The following is a 15,331-nucleotide window of genomic DNA, read 5'->3' as shown; positions in this document are numbered from 1 at the left end:
TACTTCTTGATTCATAAAAGACTTGCTTATAAAGATAATAAGTAAGAACAAATGATAAAGTTGGTAAAAAGAAGAGTAAAGAAATTTTTATTCAATTGTGCATTGCAAAGTTATCGAACAGTTTGATAGAAAAAGTTGGTGTTAGCTAGCTTGTTACAAAGTGTGAATTGATATAATAGTGATGATAATAAATCAGAAGTCTTACAAACGGGGAAGGGGTGAATTTATTGTTCAAATCCTATGTAAGGTCTTGTATGTACTTGATTCCTCATAATGATCAAAATACACATTGAAATCGTTATGTATGTGGGTGTATACCTATAGAAATGAATCCCATATTTCTCAAAATCGATTAGTTAGCAAAAGTTATCATAATTGATCACAAACATTCTATTATTTACTTTATTTCGAAGTGAGGCAGTGCACCAGATTCGAAATTGCATTCAAAGAACATTACTCGGGTGTGACTTCTAACCATGCTCAAAGTCATCAGTGTTGAGATCGATTTGACTAGGCTCGAACTGCTATGTTTTATTTTTTGATACGCTGAATTGATAAATTTGTGTTATGATCAATACAAATAGTTTTTCCACTTTATAGGTAGTTATCGATATTTGTTTGAAAGTGAAAAACTATGTTGTTTTGTTAAAAAAAAATGAAAAAATAACTCACATAAAATAAAGTAGCTTGCGGCTTCGTGCACTAAATGTGTAGGAGACGTGTCAGACAATAATTAGGCCAAATTTTATTGTCGATTATCAAGGTAATCATAAATTTTTATTTTTCGAAATTAATATAAATCATTTGTTCTTTATATCTCTTTCACCTCTTTGCAATTTTCACCTTCTTCTTCATTATCTTTCTGATTCAAGCTAGTCGGAGCTTTGTGCCCCCTAATAGTTGATTTTTCATATTATTTTTTGCTTCAATTAAGTAAATATCATGAAAATCTCGAATCTCACTTCTTTCATTAAAGATTTTTCTATTGTCTCTAGTGACTCCACCATCATTATATTTTTTTGGCAACTTATATCGTAATCGCAGATACATTTGTTAAGTAGACACCTTCTTTGGTGAATAGGAAATGATCCAAAAAACTTAACAAGAACAGATAGTCATAAAGATTGTTCCCAAGAAGTGAAATTTTAACTTTGATTGCAACCTCCGTTCTCATATTGAAAATTAAGTCAGTGGACACAGTATCTCGACAAACGACTATCAATCCGTTATTTCGTCTGAACACCTTTTGGGTGTGCAAAAGTATTACCATTGAGACAACAATGTCCGATTGTACTCATACTGTTTTACTAGCTTGACATGTATTATAAAAGTCCCTTTTACTTAACTTTACATAAATGGTTGAATTGATTATACATTTTGTGATGGTAAAATATACATTATTTTGTGAGTTAATTGAGTTCATCAATATTGACCTTGGTTATTTTTCTTATTAGGTCATAAAACTACACGTGTTAACATAGACTAGAAACAATCTTACAATTTGAAACTACGATATGGTGCTTTATGAGAGGGTGCTATTATGCTACTTTGTTAACATGACTGAGTCGCCAGGTACACTACGATGAGCTGATCTAATCAAGTAGGTATATAATATTTATTGCCAAGTATATAACTTAGTTGACATTTGAATTGTGTCGATGATAGTGTAATACTCCAGATGAATGAGTAACTTTTCTTGATTTCGTAAAGTTAGAAACATGTTTTACATTATTGTATTCATTTCTTTGACTCAATTGTCAATTGATGCAGATGTTCTTTATAACAATTGTTATGCATGTATCATGTTTTCTTAGCTCTTCACTCACTTCTTGGGCAAACAATTTAGTAAATTTTACACATTTTATAGTGTTAAGAGCTAATTACATTATATCCCTACTCTTTTTCAAATTACAAAAATCTCTTAAATTTTGTAGATTTCGGATACATCACCTCCCTTCTGCATACATAGCTCCCCGACACATTATCGTAATTACTATTACGCTAAAAAGGGAAAAAATAGAGAATAAAATTAGAATCCCATAAAACACGCAAGAACATTTTTGTCAGACTAATCAATCTCTCCCAAAGCGTAACAACTTCAAAAAATTCAAAATTTATCATTGTTCAAGCAGATCATCCAACTTAATTTCAATTTTAATTCAATTTTTTTATTTTTTTTTGGAGAAGATACATCATGGAAATATCGATTTTGCTGAGACATTTAGGAGTCTGGCATCTGAAGTAAATTACATGATATAAAAGAGATGAAATCATTATTGGAGACAATTTTTTATTTATGAATTCGAAAACAACAATTGCAGCTGAATTAAAAATTAATGAATTGAGAAAAAAATAGACATCAAATACACCGTAGAAGGTAATTCTAATACATAACTAAATACATATAATCACACCCAATACAAAGTTCATACATGACTACATAACCATATGTATAATGACAACTTTGTATTAGGTGTATTTTATGTATCTAATACATAACAGTGGGTACTGTATGTATCAGGTACTAAAATATAATGAAAGTTGTCAGATAGTTATGTATCTGATACATAACTATAAATTAGATTCATACTGATTTAGGTTTGAAATAATTGGGATTATGTATCAACAATAACATTTGTACGAGATGCATTGCACACAAGCAAAATTGTTATGTATATGATAGTTGAAGCATAACCATGATATATAAGTAAACACACAAATATCAATCAGATACATTAGAAATCTGAACCTTGGGTAGAGAAGGTCGTATAGTAACACCCTTGACTTTCCCCCACCCACTCCCTTTTTTTCTCATAGTTGAACTAGCATACTTCCGCAGTTTTGGATCTATTTTCAGCAAAACCATCAATATTCGAATCAAACTTACAAGAAATAAAAATTTTCATTTGAGTATCTAATTGAATAAGACCAATACTAAACGATGCTAGTGAATCCATATGTATCGTTAAATTGAGTTGAAGATTAGTAAATTGAAACTATTTGGATTCAAAATTCTGATATATATATATATATATACACACATACACACATACAACAACAACAACATATCTAGTAAAATTCTACTAAGTGGTCTAAGGAGGATAGAGTGTATGCAGACCTTATCACTACCTCGAGGAGGTAGATAATCTATTTTTGAAAGATCCTTAGCTCAAGTATCTCAAACCCAATTAAAAGAAGAATAAGAAACAATGAAGACAACATAACAATTAACAAGAAAGGCAAATGTAAAGTCTATAATAAAGAAACAATACTAACAGCAAAATAGTATGATAATAGAGACACGATACACAACAAAAGACGTTGATCATTCACTAATACCTCAACTTTACTAACCTTCTACCCTAATATGTGTTCTCTACTCTTTTCTATCAAGGGTCATGTCCTCGATAATAGAGAGTTGCGCCAAATCCTGTTTAATCACCTCTCTTCAATACTTTTTTGGCCTGCCTCTACCCTTCCGATTTCCCCTACAACCAACCTCTCGCACTCTTCACTGGGGCTCAATGAACCTCCTTTGCACATGTCCAAACTATCTTAGTCTCGCCTCCCTCATTTTATTCGTCGGTCCACTCCTACCTTCTTTCAAATAATCTTATTTCTAATCTTGTCGCTTCTAATATGATCACACATCCATCTCAACATCCTCATCTCCGCAACATGCATCTTCTGAATATAAAAGTTCTTGACTGGCCATCACTCCACCTCATACAACAGGGATGATCTAACCACTACTTTATAAAACTTCCCTTTAAGTTTGGGTGGTACCTTTTTATTGCACAGGACTCTAAATGCAAGCCTACATTTCATCCATGCCACCCCAATGTGATGTGTGATATCACTATTGATGTTCCCACTCAGGGGCAGATCTATTAAGCCTCGGGGGGGGGGGGGTGTCACACCACCCACAACTTTCGACAGAAACTCTATGTGTATATATGTGTATATATATATATATATATATATATATAGAGAGAGAGAGAGAGAGAGAGCATACATATAAATAACAGACGTGCCACTTATGGAACAAAAGTACTTTGGGGTACCAGTGGTAAAAGGGCAAATTTCTGTGCCATAAGTCACGGGATCAAATCCCTCTGGCAGCTTTTTTTTAAGGAAAAAACTTAGCATTTGGCACTTTTTTTTTAAAACTAAAAAACGTTTTATTTTGTTTTTTTCAATTTGTTTTCAATTTTTGTTGACTTATTATTAAGTATTAATTAATAATTACTTTTAACTAATTAATTTAACTCTTTGTAGCACACCCTAAAATGTTGTATGTGGTTTCAATTCTCGAGGAAAATAATACTGCTTTTGTATTTTTGGTATAACTTTCCATAAGTAGTCCAAATTAGGTGATTCAAATTTCTAAATAACTCCAACATCATTACCTACAACATTTGTGAAGACCATATCTTAAGATTAAGAGAATAAGTAGGTCAAATAAATTAATTTTTGCAAGATATGGTGTTATAATAAAATTGAGTATTTATAGAAGAAAAATCATATCTCATGGTAGGATACTCCAAATTGGTTGATTCTTGAACGAACTGAAATTAGACTTCTAGAGCTACAATTTATATGTAGACACCAAATCCTGATGAGAAAGTTGTCTTGTTCAAACGAAGCTCAGAAAAAAGGGTATTCTGTTAAAAGAAAGTTCATCTCACCAATTATAGAAAGATCTAGATCCATTTGACATCACCATGACATCAATAGTCCTCCATTTGACATCATCCATGAGATCAAAATCCTTCATTGAATTTTCAATATCACCCTTTATAATTATTTTTATTTATTGTTAGGTCCCTCCTCCATACCTATAAATACCACCTTATTTTCTCATTTTATTCATCAAACTTTCTTAAGCAACTGTTCTCTCTATACACTTCTCTACTCATTCTCAAATATAGTTTTAATTTTTAGTAGTATTAAAATACTATTCCGATAATTCTTATACTCCGGATAGTACATAAAACACTCCGACGAGGAGAAAAGGCTAGGGGTTCAAGAGTGTTCATTAAGTTCTTTAATTCGGAGTAAAACTTCGAATTCTAGGTATGTAAAGCTATTCATAGCATTAGATTGAGTTCATCCATGCGCCCAATAGTTAAATTCATCGTAATTGAGTTATAGTTGAATTTTACCCTAATTCTTGAATTCTAAATGTGTTAATTCTTCTTTTATTGAGTTAGATATATTTATGCATTGCTATTATTATTATTTTTATTTCTCATATTATTAGAATTATTGTTCGTGACTACTTTTCCATGAACCCAAATTGATTTGATGTTCATGAATATTTTTTATCCGTATTTTGAGTAAACATGTTGGCTTTTAATATTAATTGACAAAAAGAGTGATTTGAATTAATACGATATATGTATTTTATTGAGTTTTGAAAGAGTAAAAGAATTGAGTTTAAATGAATTTGATTCTTTGGATTAAATAATGTTTTGAGCAAGATGTTTTGATGGGATGTAAATGATGTTTTGAAGTGTAATGATTGATGAAGAGGTAATGAGATGAGTTTGATGTTTTAAATAAAAGTCCAATAAGACTAGATGATGGGGTTAATATGAGCACATATTTTGAGAGTAGTATTGAGTAACGAGTTGGGTATGAGTTTAATTGACTTAAACCCTAGAACTACGTATCCAACGTAGGATGGAGGCTATGTCTCTTAAGTCTCAAAAAGAGGACTTTGATGATTAGATTCAAGATGGTGATGTCCTTTACCCTGGCAAGATATTGGATGTATGTGGCAACGACATCGCTTCATTGTATCATCATTAGCTCATAAGTGATGGTTGTCGGTTAGAGAAACTCCCAACTGAGTAAGTATTGCTTATTATTATTTTTTTAAAACTTGCATTACATATTGATGTCGAGATGATGTTGAGTTCTGATCTGAGTCTTCCTGAGAGGAGTTTCTTGATATCTGTCCTTACTTTCCTGCCATTTTACGTACTTATACATTCCATATACTGACGTTATTTGACTTGCATCATTTTATGATCTAGATACAGGTGTTAGAGATCCTCAACAGGCGCATCGTTGAAGATCATTACTTTCTAGCTATTTGGTGAGTCCTTCTTGTATTCGGAGGAACTCTTTATCCTTTTATTATTGTTTATTATGTTTCTTTTGAGGTAGCCATGGACATAGTGTTAGAGGCTTTATAAACAAAGTTTGGTGATGTAATTGGAATAGTTCTCCTTTGAAACTACTTCTTCTAAGGATTATTTCTTTCCTTTGATGTTGATGATGGCGAGCCCACATAAGTATTCTTATTTTCTCTCATGACCAGAGATGGTTTCTGAGTGCCGGCCACATCTAGGGTATCCTCTCGAAGTGTGACACTCTTTGACTTTTCTTTTATTTAACTAAACATAAAAAAGAGTTTGTCATCTTCCTTTTTCTCTTTCTCTATTTCTCCAAATACTTTCTCATCCAAACTTTTCTCCAAAAAAAATTGCTACTGCCTACTGTTATGCCCTTTTTTATCGAGGTTAGATAAAGCACAACATATAAACTCTAAAAAAATTAATTATTGCATAGAGTCGCCACCTAATTTATTAAGAAAAATAAGGAAAATCTATTTGATGCATGACCTGTATGACACACGTTTTAATTTACGAAAAACCAGTTTAGATTCTACATAAGAGTTTATATTATTCCAAAAGAAAGGTATTCGGCATTTTTCGAAATTCACAAAATGTGGTACCCGACTAGACTTAATTTATCAAAAAAAAGGAGATAAAATTATTATTTGCAAGTATTACACACATATATATAAAGAAATGTGTACTAAAATTGTATAAAAATATATGTATAAAAGAGTATGTACTAAGTAAGTAATGTATATTATCGTTAACTATGTGTATGAAAATATAAGAAATACGATATAAATGTATTAAAAAAAGGTACTTTTTATGCAATATTAAAAGAGTTGCCCTTTATTAATATAAAAATGATCTCTTTTACCATATAAAAAAAACCTTTTATAATGTTTGAAAAGAAAAATATTTCTTTTATATAAGAAAAAAAAATATTCTCAAATAACATTTTTAACTTACAATATCAATGAGAGGATAAATTATGAAAAAAAATTTAAAGGAAAAAGATTATATGATATTGTCTAAAAATGTGAATTAACTAATTAAATCAATTAAATTTCTTTATGTAAGTATTTACGGCCTAAGGTTTGCCTAACGTCAATAATATATATACACAATAATAAATTAAAAATAATATTTGAACTTCATTAAATTCGAATAGATTCCTCGGAAAGCAATTTTGGACTGGTTACCTGTAAAGACACTTAGTAGAAATATTAGTAAGGTATAAATAATGGAAAAATTATCAAATTACACACTTTATATTTCTATATTTTCAATTATTCCCTACCATTTGTAAGAATTTTAAAAATCTCTCTTCTGATACATATGAATAAAAAAAAAAGGGCAGCCCGGTGCACTAAAGCTCCCGCTATGTGCAGGGTTCGGGGAAGGGCCCGACCACAAGGGTCTATTGTACGCAGTATTACCTTGCATTTCTGCCAGAGGCTGTTTCCAAGGCTTGAACCCGTGACCTCCTGGTCACATGGCAGCAACTTTACCAGTTACTCCAAGGCTCCCCTTCAAAAGGAGGGATGCAACACGAGGACTTCCCAGGGGGTCACCCATCCTAGTACTACTCTCGCCCAAGCACGCTTAACTTCGGAGTTCTGATGGGATCCGATGCGTTAGTTCTGATACATACGAATGATGCTGATAAATCGTGATTTGATACATAAGTCTTTTTCATGATACATCGCTAGTTGATACAAACCAAACACAAAATATATCAGTAAAACATAAGTTTTACTGCTATTTTTGTTGTGTTAATGATATATTATGTGTTATAAACTGATTCTTAAGTTTTATTGATATTACAATATTTTATTTGTATCAACTAGCGATGTATAATGAAAAGGACTTATATATCAAATCGTGATGTATCAGCGTCATTCATATGTATCAGAAATTTAGAAAAAAGAAAGAATTCGAGTAATTATCTAAAAAGTCGAGATAAATTGTAACTGAACTTTTTCACTATGGAATATATGTAAAATACTCATAAAAATAATAATAATAATAATAATAATAACAACAACTAAAATAAAATCTGTCTTATAAACATGTGAGGTCTTGGAAATCAACGATAAGTTCTTCATCGGCCAATTTCAACTTGTAATACATAATATATAATATAAACTTAAATTAAAATTTCCATTTTTTAAAATGGAGAGGCCTCAAAAATCGGCGGAGGGACTTTTTCATTGGCCAATGTTCTGTAAACAGTTTAAAAAGGAAACAAATAAAATTGAGGTAAAAGAATAATATTACAGACGTCCAAATTAACTAAAAATGTCGAACAAAATGATCCAAACAAAAATAGTAAATAAAACTTAACTGAGAATCATTAATAATGACCAAAGAATATGAAAAACACAAAAAACAATGGTTGGAGTTTGAACCCCTCCGTCTAGATCTGAAATGTAACAAAATATACGTGGAAATACAATAATATATAGCAACAAGAACAAAAAAATTATAAAACAAGTGAAGCAACACTCATGTCTAGTTAGATTTGGAAGTGAAAGCTCAAACCTCACCAAAAATGAAGAGTGTTTGGTTGGAAAAGAAGAGGATTTTAGGAGTGCGGGACAAGAATCCGGATGTGGAAAAAGTTATATTAGAAAATGCCCCCCCAAAAATGATACTTTGACTTGTCTTATGATCCAAAAGGATATTGCCAATGCTTGTGCTAAAGAAACGTTGAAAGCTATAATTGGGGACTTGAATGGAGATTACTTTGGTATATTAGTTGATGAGTCCTGATAGCTTTGCACAAGTCTACCACTGTGTCAAAGGACCTGATCCTTTGATAGAATTATCAACAGTAAGACAAACTAGAAAATATACGAATTGCACACTATTTTACGTTGAAAACCTCCTTGCTGGAGGAAAAACTACGATCTGACCCTCAGGATTTAGCTGTCAATCTTCACTATGATCCAAGAGCAAAGTAAACTATTACAAACTATTGTACCTAGTTACTAACCCTCTTCACGCCTTTGCTTGCAACACCTCTATCACAAGACTTGAGCCTAAGCAATATCACTATTTGCCACTACACAACTACTTCCAGTAATGTAGACTTTTTAGACACACTTCAAAACTAACTCTAGCAATGAAGTTACACTAAAATAGTACAACTGAAATAATCAAGATTCCTTTATGCAATAGGAATTAATTTGACAATATTACACATAAGACTCAAAACTACAACAAGGCTACCAAAAAGAATGTCTTGAGCAACTCTATTAGGTCCCGTGCAGCTTTCTGTTGAAGTTTTTTCTTTTCTTGAGAGAGCAAAAAAATATTTTTATTGTCAATTCTTAAGAAGAAAAGCCAAAGAACTTTGTTGTCCAATGTTAGAGTATTAATGTTGGAGACACACGTCCTAGGATTCATCTAATTGGCTTATAGACTGCTGCCTCTGCTGGTTCTACCAACCACAACAGTGGATGACAGCTTTACAATTGGCTAGTCTGCAACTGGACTTACTCTTGGGACCAGATTCCATAGTTTGTTGATCATCAAAATTAATTAATATTTCCCCCTTTTTTATGATGACAAACTATGCAAGTTAACAAATATTCCCCCTGTCAACAATATCCCTGTGCCTCTATTCGAACCAGGTCTGCCTAGCAACAAAAATAACTAACTTCCCATCCTAAGATGAATCACACACCTTTACCCTTTTGGCATCGTAAAAAAGGAACACAGTAAACCAAACTAGTACAGTACATAATCAGGCAAATTCCTGGCCACTAGGGCAACACAGAACATGAGAAGAATCATCAAAAAGGTAAGAAACAGGCAGTAGAACAAACCATCAACATATTTATATTAAAACAGAGCAACATTACATTACACTGAAAAAGAACTACATAATATTAACGCATAACTGCCAACAGATGAGAGAGTAACAAGGAGATAAACTGAGGAATTAGGAGGAGGAGGATTTAGGCGCAAGGGACTGTAGAAGTAGGGTCATGCGAGTATTGATGTCAGCATGGGCCTAAAGTAACTGCTGAGGTTAAGAATTCCATTTTGAGCTTTTAACTCAACAATTCACATGAACCAGGTCCCTCTGTCTGAGCAAGTACTAACTTGGCATTTAGACTTGAAATCTCGGCATCTCGACTTACCAGGGTCACTATCATTTCTTCCAATTCCACTTTTAATTTTTCTTGCTACTCCAGGAGATCAGACACTTGAGACGTTGCCTTGTTGCCGGTTCGGCCTTCGACACATTCATATTCTAAAAGGGTGGATTGGGAGAATGCTTGCTTAATAGTACCCTTAACACCTTTGCCCACATCAACTCCAAAATACTTGAAGACCAAGTTGAGCAAATACCCATTACCTAACCCATGTTTCCTATCTTTTACCGTCATTGTTTTATGAATATGCTCTAGCATAATGGCGGGAAGGTTAATAGGTTCAAGTTTGCTAAGTGTTTCCATCAGAAACAAGTCAACTGAAAATGCAACCATTCTCCTTTCTGATCTAGGCAGAAGAACCTTGTTCACAAACTCAAAGTAGAGTTGATATTGGCTTTTCAAAAACTTTTTAAGGACACTTGCGCCACTCAGACCTGGTAACTTACTAGCCTCAAGGATAAAGTTGGGTGAGGTAACTGCTTTATTCATAGAGGCAACTCTCTCCCTTGGAACTCCAAGAATGTTTCTCAAAATTTCTTCAGAAAGGTGGAACACGATACAGTAAAACTCACGTACCTCCTTTTCATGAAGAGTGGGAACAAGCCACTTGTAGAGACGTCCACCCTTGAATCTCAACTGCATCAACCAGGTCCTTTATCCCTAGGTGATCATAGATTTCTGGATCAAAAACTCTACCACCCAACACCTTCTAAGTGAGCAGAATTTTGATTCTCTTAGCCATGCTCAAAATATTTTTGCATTTTTCGCCTTTTGGGTGGACTTGGTCCCTTTTCAAGAGCAGATGGCTCCACACTGACAGGTTTCTTTCCCTTAGCAGTTTTTTTGCATTTCTTTTCCCCCCATTTTGACACAACAACTGGCACCTCACGCCTTCTTTTTTTGTAGCAACAATCACGTCATCAGAAATGATATTACTATCCTCAGCAACTGCAGACATATCAATTATATGATCATCTGGAATAGTGTCCTTGTTAGTTACTGCTTGATGTCGTAGTTCCCTTTGCTGCAAGGTCTTTGATTTACTTGTCTCAATGACATCACTAAGTAGCTTCTTCCGAGTAGCTTTTATAGGAAGCTCAGAAATGACTTCCTTTCCTTTCTTAGACGTTTCCACTAATTTTTTGGAGACTATAATTTTTTCTGGAACCCTAATTTTTCCACCTAATGAATCACTCACAATAGTTTCTTGATGAATTGGACTCCCTTTGTCTTTTATTCTTTCTTTGTGCTGAGTTTTCCTTACAAACCTGGTTCGAAGAGGCATCTCATCTTCATCCTTCTTTTATTCATTAATTGGTGCCCTTGGCAACACTTGCATAGGGGTATGGTAGAAGATAGGCTCCAAGTAAAAGACAATAGCATCTGGTGATTTTTGTTTCTCATCAGAAAAAAGCGGTTTGATTCTATCTCCTCTCATCTCAGCCAGACTTTGGACAACCCATTCCTCTCCTACGGCTAGTATGTTTGACCCAAAAGTGCATTCAACAGGAAAATTTCCATCAAAATGGCATTCAGAAATATTTGAGGACACTGGACTAGGTTGAGATGAAGAAGTATTATCAACTAAAGGTTCATTCTCAGGAGAGTGAAAATTAGGCCTATCCACAAAATGAACGGTATCATGGGGAGACGATTCTTAAGATTTAGAGATCATGAGAGTTGGAGAACATGTGGAAGTGATTTAATATGGAGGAGAGGATGGGAGAGATGTATATATGCAAGATATGACAGGAATTTAACTCGAGGAATGAGTAATTTCAGTTTCCGGCAAAGGCTCATTTATCAGAGTTTGAGGGTGAGTCTTAGGTTCAAACATTGAGATTTTTTTTGAGGGTGATGGATCGCTAGACATATTTTGCGAGGAGAAACAAAAAGATGAAAGAGGAATTATTTATTTTGAGAGGATTTGGCGGGTTTGATCTGAGGAAGAGAAAAAGAAAGATTTGAAAGAGAATAGGCGAGAATTTAAAATAGACAGGGGTTATAATAATAGTGAAGAGAGGTGTGTGGTCCGTATGGTAGAGTCGCTTGAGTATTTAGTTTTGAAAAGAAAGAAAATCAGAAGAGGGTGTCTGACACGTGGCAATTTTGGCATTTTCTAAAACGCAGTTCAAAATCAGTATATAGAATGCTAACTTGTGAGTAAGGACATAGTCCTTCTCAAGTTTGAATGTCGATTATTTAGATCTATCCTGCCATTTTCTTCCCTTCATTTGATCAACCATGGGTGTATACCTACATAGGTATAAAACTAAATTTAGACTTCATGTATATAGTAGGAGTAAGGATACATGTGTCCTAGATCTAGTCAATAAGAGGGAGTGAGTGATTCACTCGGTTGGTCAGTTTAGTTTGATCATTCCAAGCTTTAGGTCCCTGCTCAATGCCTTTGTAAAGATATCAGTAATTTGATCCTCAGTCTTGCAAAATTTCACACATATATTTTCTTTCTCAACATTATCTCTTAGAAAATAATGTCTCACATCAATGTGTTTCACTCTCTTGTATTGTACCGGATTCTTGGACATGTAAAGAGTACTTGTATTGTCGCACATAAATGGAATAGTATCACTTAGTACTCCAAAATCCTTCAACTGTTGTTTGATCCACAACAATTGAGCACAACAAGGGGAAGCTGCAATATACTCAACTTCTACAGTGGATAGAGCAACTGATTCTATTTCTTGGTACCCCAAGAGATCAGGGAGGATCTTAGAAAGTGAGCCATTCCTGAGGTACTTTTCCTATCAATCAGGTACCCTGCATAATCATCTTCAGCATATCTCACAAGATTTAAAAAGTCTCCAGCCGGATAGTATAGGACCAGATCCTCAGTTCCCTTTAAGTACCTTAGAATCCTTTTTGCAGCCTTCAAATGGGATTCTTTTGGACACGCCTGAAATCGTGCTCACATTCCCACACTAAATACAATATCAGGTATACTCACCATCAGATATAATAGAGACCCAATAATTCCTCTGTACATGGTTTCATTGACTGCAGGACCAGGTTCATCAACATCAAGTTTTGAATTTATTCCCATGGGGGTATCAATTGGTCTTGAGTCTGCCATGTGAAACTTCTTCGGGAGATATTTGATGTACTTCTCTTGGCAAATGGAAGTACCATGTGATGATTGCTTTATTTGTAATCTCAAAAGAATATTAATTCCCTAATCATGCTCATCTCAAATTCACTTGACATAAGGGTAGCAAAGTCCTTGCACAAGGAGCTTGAAGTGGCTCTGAAAATTATGTCATCTAAATAAATTTGAACAATCAGCAGGCCTCTTCCTCTTGCCTTTAGGAAGAGTGTGTTATCAATCTTTCCTCGCTTAAATCTATTGTCAAGTAAAATTTTTGACAACCTCTCATACCAGGTCCTGGGGCCTGATTCAGACCATAGAGTGCTTTGTCAAGCTTGAGCACGTGATCTGGACGATCGACATCTTCAAAACCAGGAGGTTGTTTGACATATACTTCTTCTTTCAAATATCTGTTCAAAAAGGCACTCTTGACATCTATTTGAAATAATTTGAATTCCATAAATGTAGCAAATACAATCAGAATTCTAATTGCTTCCATCCTACCGACTGGAGAAAATGTTTCATCATAATCAATTCCTTCTTCTTGATTGTATCCCTGAACTACCAACCTTGATTTGTTCCTGGTTATTACTCTATTTTCATCCATTTTATTGCGGTACACCCACCTGGTTCCTATAATGGTTCTATCAGAGGGATGAGGGACCAGGTGTCATACTTTACTTCTCTCAAATTGATGAAGTTCTTCTTGTATGGATTTTACCCAATTAGCATCCTTCAGAGCTTCTTTCACATTTTTAGGCTCAATGGTAGACAAGAATGCTGAAAACGCCACTAGATTTCTAGTCTTGGACCTGGTATGCATTCCAAAATCCAAAGGTGAGACAAGAGTATCCAAGGAATGAGAAGATTGATGCTTCCACCTTGTATGATTTTGAGGGTGTTGATTAGTGGAAGTATTCGTCCCTTCGTCATCAGATAGAGACTTTTCAGATTGAGCTTGACTACTAACCACAAAAGAGGATGACAGCTTTACAGTTGGCTAGTCTGCAACTAGACTTATTCGTGGGATCAGATCCGTATATCAGGTCCCATAATTTGTTGATTATCAAAACTAAATAAGAAGTCCAAAGATATTTCACACAAAGAACAAATGGCTATTGTTTTGCATTTTGTTAATAAGAATGGTGATGTAGCTGAATGATTTATCGGTCTTGTCCATGTTAGTGATACATCAACATGCTCATTGAAGAAAGAAATTTATTCTTTGCTTTTCGATCACTCACTAAGTCCATCCAAAATATGTGGACAAGATTATGATGGGGCTAGTAATATGCAAGGAGAGATAAACGACCTCAAAACTTTGATTATGAAAGATAGTCCAACAACATATTATATTCATTACTTTGTTCATCAATTGAAACTAACACTTATGGCTATTGCTAAAAAATATTCGGATGTTGAAGACTTTTTTTATTATATTAGTAATATGTTGAATGTTGTTGGAGTATCTTTCAAGAGTAGAGATTTACTTCGTCATCATCAAGCCAAAAAGTTAGAGTAATTGTTTGAATCTGGTAAAGTTCATAAAGGTCAAGGATTACAACAAGAATGTGGACTTTAAAAACCAGGTGATACTCGTTGGGATCACATTTTAAAACATTAGACAACTTTATTGTTATTTTTTCATCTATTGTTCATGTGCTTGAAGTGATTGAACTTGAAGGTTCCACATCAAGTGGAATATCTTTTGACAAAGATTAAAACATTCAAGTTTACTTTTATGCTTCACTTGATGTTGAAAGTGTTGGCAATGTCAAATGAGCTGAGCAAGATTTTACAAAAAAATAGATCAAGATATTGTTAATGCCGTGAAATTTCTTAATATTGCAAAGAAAAAATTGCAAGATATGAGGAAAATAGATGGAAATCTTTGTTGGATGATATTTTTTTCATTTTGTGATTTGCATGAT

The 15,331-nt window shown here is 33.8% G+C and overlaps 1 pseudogene; it reads right to left on the bottom strand.

The window, feature by feature from the left end:
• Positions 1-7,669: 7,669 nt before the first annotated feature.
• On the bottom strand, positions 7,670-7,782 carry LOC129883896 (5S ribosomal RNA; annotated as a pseudogene).
• Positions 7,783-15,331: the final 7,549 nt, after the last annotated feature.

This window comes from Solanum dulcamara, chromosome 3 (genome assembly GCF_947179165.1).
Source record: "Solanum dulcamara chromosome 3, daSolDulc1.2, whole genome shotgun sequence".
NCBI classification, from domain to species: Eukaryota; Viridiplantae; Streptophyta; class Magnoliopsida; order Solanales; family Solanaceae; genus Solanum; species Solanum dulcamara.
This window is presented reverse-complemented; position numbering and strand designations above follow the sequence as displayed.